Source organism: Lissotriton helveticus, chromosome 1_1, assembly GCF_964261635.1.
Source record: "Lissotriton helveticus chromosome 1_1, aLisHel1.1, whole genome shotgun sequence".
Classification (NCBI taxonomy): domain Eukaryota; kingdom Metazoa; phylum Chordata; class Amphibia; order Caudata; family Salamandridae; genus Lissotriton; species Lissotriton helveticus.
In genome coordinates this window covers 1,724,923,414-1,724,931,507 of record NC_136057.1, presented here as the reverse complement: position 1 = coordinate 1,724,931,507, position 8,094 = coordinate 1,724,923,414, and positions in this window count along the sequence as shown.

Here is an 8,094-nt window from a genome sequence, read left to right as displayed (position 1 = left end):
AGTGGCCTCAGAACTTCACCAAATATGAACGCCCACATGGTCAAATGCTTTTCCTGTATCCTGTTTAACTATTATTGCAGGACTATGGTGCCTGCTTGATAAATCTATAAGATTTATACCTGCTTGTGGCTTCTCTACTTCTACTGATCTCCACAACCCTACCTGAACCTGGCATATTCTATAACCATATTTTATCATACTTGTTGGCCAACATCTTTCAAAATATCTCAACATCAGTATGGAAATACAAGAAGCAAAGCTGAAGATTCTTTTATGATCTTGAAATGACTTACATTGCATTGCGTAGGCAAAGATACTGCTTCTCTCTTCACCCAATAAATACATCCATTGGAGGACCCAACCGTTTTTTGGAAGAATTTCAAAGAATCGTTCAAATAAATTTGAAATGCCATTCAGACCCTGTTTTGTAATGAATTTAAGAGTTTTGATTGCCATTAGTGCATCTAGATGGATCCTTTCAATGTCAGTTTATTTTTAAATAATTCACAATGTTCCATTTTTTCCTAGGTTCCAAACTCCTAAAATGTTTATACATTTATTAACTTAATAAAAATATATCATCTTCTCAAAATTGAAAAGACCCACCTTCTCCTTAATCTAATGCACATAACTTTATATCACTCTTTCCTTACATTTGTGCACTTGTACCTTATCGGCTCCGGTGTCATCTGCTTCTCTCATCTTACGTTTTCTTCTGAGTAGAAGATGAACATCCTATTATTGGAGCTAGAGTATAATAACTCTTCATATTATTAGTCAATGGTGCAGGGTTACAGAGGAACTGGACTTTACAATGACCTCAGAGAATGTTGACATTCGGGAAAATGGCAGGACGCCATTCACCACAGCACAAGAGTAAATAGCTATGAATCTGCTGTTGGGCTTTGCCATAGAATCTCATCTCTATTAGTTGCCTCATGAATGAGCTCAATGGGTTTCTTAAGAAATCTTGGTGGATAATGTGCCCAGACAGACATCTACAAGGCAGACTTTTTGGCAGTGGTCTATAGATTATTTTTTTTTTGCAGAGTTTTATATAGCGCGAACTAGACCCGAACCGAATCAGGTATCAGAGCGCTTTACATATTTTCCAGTTACGTTACATGAGGACACGCTTTCATTTTAGGCACGGGGAGATTAAGTGATTTGTCCAGAATCACAGGAGGTTTTAGCGTCGTTACCGAGAATCGAACCCAGATCCCCAGGTCCGAGGTCGAGCGCCCTAGCCGTTAGGCCAATTCCTCTCCCCAGATAAACTATTAAGCACCCTCTGAAAGGATTACTGGTGTTATATACTATGTGTGCTGCCCATTTATGAGAATGTTTTAAAAAGTAAAGTTTAATCACACGTGAGTCCATTTAATAAGCCTACATTCATCATGTATAAAGCTACAGTTACAATACATACCCAACATCATTGAGCCAAAACATTTTGTCCTTATTCAATTGGGACTTTGTTTTGGAAAGTGTTGGTTAGTTGATTAACAAAGGTGACTAAATTTTGTTGCACACTGCCAACATCACTTGTTCTAATGTTCCTATGAAGAAAATACACCAAAGTAAAGTGCCAATTAGTATGAATCACTATAAAAGTGGGTTATATTTCTTTAAATCTGCCCTGCTAAGCCTACTCCAGTAATGTGCACAATTCTCTAGGCCTGTGCCTGTCAGAGTAGGGTATGCAGGGCAGCTATGTTGAAAAGTCAACATGCATTTCACAAACCCTTTACAATTGAAGCTTTTTTCTACGGCGAAGTAGGATTTGGTCACAAAGTTCTATACTATCTATTTGGCAAGACTTGTCCAATAAGGGCATTTCCTCCTCCGTTTCTATTTTATTTACTCTTAAATCAACTAGCAGGTTGTGCATGGAAGGAGCCAGTGTCCAGGAATAGAATATAAATGCTAAAACACTCCCAATTTCAACTAAGTCATCTTTCAGGTCCTGTGAAGAAGTACACGCAGAGTACCATTCCTGTTGATGTATTGTTGGGTCATGGAGCAGGTAAAGGTTGGTCATTTTAAACCTTGAAAGCTCTTCTGTGTAATCTTCAACAGGCATCCCTGTTACTCCTATCCCATACTACCTCGTCCGTACATACTGATTGTGCCAGGTGCAAACACACATAGAGTGGAGAGAAAAAGGGATATATTAACATAGCTATCAACATATCCAAGAGTAAGGTCCTATACTCTGGTGACCTAGTGCCAGCCACCATATGTTAGGTAAATGACAGGCTACACATTCAGCATCCTGTGGATACATTCTCTTTAAACTGACACTTGTGCCCTCAATGAAACAAACACACTTAAATTAAGCATATGACCCTGTAACATTCACCTGAGAGAAAATCTAGAAAATCCACTGATATTAACATTTAAAGAGATGTTAAAGTTATGAATCAAGTCCTAAAAACTCCAGAAATTCACCGGCTATAATCTGCTCAACAAACTGGAGCTGGCAGTTACTCCATGAAAACGATACTGTAGTAAAATTGCTGTGCAAGAAGGCACAAGCAGTAGATGTTTCACCAAAGTCCAAAATACGTAATGTAGTTAAGTACAGCATGCTTGGGCTAGGGCTATCCCATGGTGAGGACACTGGTGGGGCTGAGGGGCGTAGTGCTTCATCAAAACTCGTTTCTTGTTGTCTTCTTTGCTTTTTAGTGAAGGGTTTCTTTCTTCCTTGTTGATGTCTTTGTTGTTCTGTGTAGAGTACACTTTTATTTCCTTAGACATTTTCTCTTACTGCGGATACCTCATTGTGTGTTTTGTGTTGAAAGAATCTGCAGTCTCTGTGGTTTGCTCCATCCTCAGGTCCACAATTGTACGCCAGGTTCCGGAGCTCCACTTGTATCACGTAGGTTCTTCACCAGCTCGTCGCCAAATAAATGTAGTAATGAGGTCCTTGCAGGCAGGATGAAATTCAGGATGCTTTAATGAAGATAGTTACGTGCAGAATAGTTTCAGTACTGCAGGTAGTAAAGTTCTGTAAAGCAGTCCCACCAGGAGCAGCCTGCTTGCTGCTCAGCCCATTCACAACTGTCACTCCCAACCTCTCAGGCGCCCAACATTCCAATTGCATCATCACTCCAACATTCCATGCAGCACACACACAAACACACTGGCTGACCAGGGGGTGTAAAAGGCATAACAAGAACAAGAGTATGATACTACACACAGCTCGTCGTCTCCCAAACAGTGTAGGTGCAGAATAGGAATCTATAAGAAATGAGTGGAGGCAAGGTGCTACATATACATTGAAAAATATTGAGCTGAGAACAGACCCTTCAGGCATACCAAAGTTCAATGTGCGATACATGGAACTGCTACTATTACAGATTCATGATTCAGAAAAGGGGGTGGTGATGAACAGAGTGTCTGAATTAAGCAGACCACTCTTACCCAGTCCAAAGATCAGGGCTTGATCCATCACCGTTATTTAGCTCACTGCTAAGCATTTTGTCCACCCTTAGCGTGGAAGGGTATACTCAGATGTGAGTCCCTTGCTCATTGCACCATCAGGATTCAAGCAAGCCGGGCCGAAGACGCCTGAAATGGCAGAAACCGGTCCCCGGAAGCTTGTTTCCTTCCCAGTGTAAGAATTGGCTTTTGTAGTCTGGTCTGCCCTGTTCCCATGATGCACTGGGCTAGGGACAGACTAATTTGCATACAGCCAGGTTCTGAAACTGGGATGGTGCAATGAGCTAAAAAACGGTGTTGGATCTAGCCCTGATCTCTTGACTGGGTGAGAGTACTCTGCTTAATTCAGAGACTCTGTCCATCACCACCCCTTGTTGTAAATTATTTTGTCCACCCTAAGCGTGGAAGGGTATACTCAGATGTGAGTCCCTTGCTCATTGCACCATCAGGATTCAAGCAAGCCGGGCCGAAGACGCCTGAAATGGCAGAAACCGGTCCCCGGAAGCTTGTTTCCTTCCCAGTGTAAGAATTGGCTTTTGTAGTCTGGTCTGCCCTGTTCCCATGATGCACTGGGCCAGGGACAGACTAATTTGCATACAGCCAGGTTCTGAAACTGGGATGGTGCAATGTGCTAAAAAACGGTGTTGGATCTAGCCCTGATCTCTTGACTGGGTGAGAGTACTCTGCTTAATTCAGAGACTCTGTCCATCACCACCCCTTGTTGTAAATTATTTTGTCCACCCTAAGCGTGGAAGGGTATACTCAGATGTGAGTCCCTTGCTCATTGCACCATCAGGATTCAAGCAAGCCGGGCCGAAGACGCCTGAAATGGCAGAAACCGGTCCCCGGAAGCTTGTTTCCTTCCCAGTGTAAGAATTGGCTTTTGTAGTCTGGTCTGCCCTGTTCCCATGATGCACTGGGCCAGGGACAGACTAATTTGCATACAGCCAGGTTCTGAAACTGGGATGGTGCAATGAGCTAAAAAACGGTGTTGGATCTAGCCCTGATCTCTTGACTGGGTGAGAGTACTCTGCTTAATTCAGAGACTCTGTCCATCACCACCCCTTGTTGTAAATTATTTTGTCCACCCTAAGCGTGGAAGGGTATACTCAGATGTGAGTCCCTTGCTCATTGCACCATCAGGATTCAAGCAAGCCGGGCCGAAGACGCCTGAAATGGCAGAAACCGGTCCCCGGAAGCTTGTTTCCTTCCCAGTGTAAGAATTGGCTTTTGTAGTCTGGTCTGCCCTGTTCCCATGATGCACTGGGCCAGGGACAGACTAATTTGCATACAGCCAGGTTCTGAAACTGGGATGGTGCAATGAGCTAAAAAACGGTGTTGGATCTAGCCCTGATCTCTTGACTGGGTGAGAGTACTCTGCTTAATTCAGAGACTCTGTCCATCACCACCCCTTGTTGTAAATTATTTTGTCCACCCTTAGCGTGGAAGGGTATACTCAGATGTGAGTCCCTTGCTCATTGCACCATCAGGATTCAAGCAAGCCGGGCCGAAGACGCCTGAAATGGCAGAAACCGGTCCCCGGAAGCTTGTTTCCTTCCCAGTGTAAGAATTGGCTTTTGTAGTCTGGTCTGCCCTGTTCCCATGATGCACTGGGCCAGGGACAGACTAATTTGCATACAGCCAGGTTCTGAAACTGGGATGGTGCAATGAGCTAAAAAACGGTGTTGGATCTAGCCCTGATCTCTTGACTGGGTGAGAGTACTCTGCTTAATTCAGAGACTCTGTCCATCACCACCCCTTGTTGTAAATTATTTTGTCCACCCTTAGCGTGGAAGGGTATACTCAGATGTGAGTCCCTTGCTCATTGCACCATCAGGATTCAAGCAAGCCGGGCCGAAGACGCCTGAAATGGCAGAAACCGGTCCCCGGAAGCTTGTTTCCTTCCCAGTGTAAGAATTGGCTTTTGTAGTCTGGTCTGCCCTGTTCCCATGATGCACTGGGCCAGGGACAGACTAATTTGCATACAGCCAGGTTCTGAAACTGGGATGGTGCAATGAGCTAAAAAACGGTGTTGGATCTAGCCCTGATCTCTTGACTGGGTGAGAGTACTCTGCTTAATTCAGAGACTCTGTCCATCACCACCCCTTGTTGTAAATTATTTTGTCCACCCTTAGCGTGGAAGGGTATACTCAGATGTGAGTCCCTTGCTCATTGCACCATCAGGATTCAAGCAAGCCGGGCCGAAGACGCCTGAAATGGCAGAAACCGGTCCCCGGAAGCTTGTTTCCTTCCCAGTGTAAGAATTGGCTTTTGTAGTCTGGTCTGCCCTGTTCCCATGATGCACTGGGCCAGGGACAGACTAATTTGCATACAGCCAGGTTCTGAAACTGGGATGGTGCAATGAGCTAAAAAACGGTGTTGGATCTAGCCCTGATCTCTTGACTGGGTGAGAGTACTCTGCTTAATTCAGAGACTCTGTCCATCACCACCCCTTGTTGTAAATTATTTTGTCCACCCTAAGCGTGGAAGGGTATACTCAGATGTGAGTCCCTTGCTCATTGCACCATCAGGATTCAAGCAAGCCGGGCCGAAGACGCCTGAAATGGCAGAAACCGGTCCCCGGAAGCTTGTTTCCTTCCCAGTGTAAGAATTGGCTTTTGTAGTCTGGTCTGCCCTGTTCCCATGATGCACTGGGCCAGGGACAGACTAATTTGCATACAGCCAGGTTCTGAAACTGGGATGGTGCAATGAGCTAAAAAACGGTGTTGGATCTAGCCCTGATCTCTTGACTGGGTGAGAGTACTCTGCTTAATTCAGAGACTCTGTCCATCACCACCCCTTGTTGTAAATTACTATTACAGATTCAGTCCTGTACACCGGGTGGAACCCTGAGGGAAACAACCTTTACAACGCAACTTTTACAACGCACTACCACTACAACGAAACTTTTACAACGCAACATCCATTACAACGCATGCATTTACAACGCAACCATTACAACGCATGACACTACAATGCACACCACTACAACGCATGTCATTACCACTCAGTCATTACAACGCATACCATTACAACGCATCACATTACCATCCAACACTTACCCTACTGTTGTACCCCCTGGAGTTAGAATAGTAATTTTTACCCCTACACTATCCAACACTTACCCTACTATTGCACCCCCTGGAGTTAGAATAGTAAATTTTACCCCTACACTATCCAATACTTACCAAACATGCAATGTAATGTAATGCGTTGTAATGGTATGCATTGTAAAGGTAGTATGCGTTGTAATGAAATGCGTTGTAAATGAAGTTTTGAAAATTTTGTTGTAATGGCATGCGTAGTAATGGAATGCGTTGTAATGGATGTTGCGTTGTAAAAAATGCGTTGTAAAGGTATGCGTTGTAAAAGTGTGCGTTGTAAAGTCATACATCCAGCCCTGATTTCTCAACAGTTGCCAGAGTGGCGTAGCTACGGGGGTAGGTGGGTGTTGAGGGGAGGACACAATTTTTTGGGGCATCATCCGCCCCCCCACAACTCAATGCAGCTGCCACAGGATGGCAAATGCAGGGACCGCCACAGGCAGCTAGAGGGCTAGCTACGCCACTGAGTTGACATCAGAAGAAGGCTTACGTCAGAATTAAATGCTCTTCCACAATACCATCTGTGAAATAGAGCTCTAGGCCTAGACCTAAAGTTAATTGACATTGTTTAACATTGTGAGGTCAGTGCCAGACATTTTTAAAAGCAGTATCACTGTAGCGTGTTTAAGGCTGGATGGTGATAGGTGCAGCTATCACGACGATTTTCCTGAAAGTACAAGGAGTATATCGGTCTAAACTAACTATTTTGCTTAACTCCAAATTGTTATTTTCACTCCTAACTCTTATTTTGTTGCTGGAACTGTCAATCTCCTATGCTAGAAGGATTAGAAAACATCCAGTTCCTTGTGGGTGCAGTGCAGAATTTGCAGCTTTGCAAGAAATGACGTGTCTGCTTTAAAAACAAAATCTAAAATGTCCATCATCCTATTTTAGAACAGGAAATTTTGTTTTCTTCAAAAAATCCAAAACAGGTGTTGATGCATCATGACTCATCGACACGCATGCACATATATCAGCAGCCATCTTTGAATGTATATTCCTTAATAGAAAGACAATTCTGAGACAGCTGCCAATTTGTGTGGATGCATTGTAACTCACTAGCAGCCATCTTTGAATGGTTTTCAATTTAAAAAAAAAACATTTCACGATATCCACCCATCCATTCAGATGCATGCACATGTACTTTCATTTTGATAATGTCATAGCATACAAGTGCTGGCACAGCCAATAAACTGTTCAGCAAACACCTTTTAAAGGCAAAAACAATTGGTTTTGCAAAAGCCTGTTCTTTTTTTGATGATTTAGTCTTCAAAACCCATTGATTCTGAAATAAAGGCACACATGAAATCATGGCTTTATGGCTGTGCATGCCTCCTGTTGATTACAAGCATGAACGTTTGGAAGACAAACCATATGGTCTACACCGGACCCTTTCACTTGAAGCACAAAAGCTTTTTAGCTACACTCATAACCACCATTAAATATATCTCTATATATATTTTGATATGTGACATGCCAAGGCTGTCACCCTCTCAGAGTCTTTTTAAACTCATTCTGCTCAGTTTCTTTGTTCACCAGCTACATG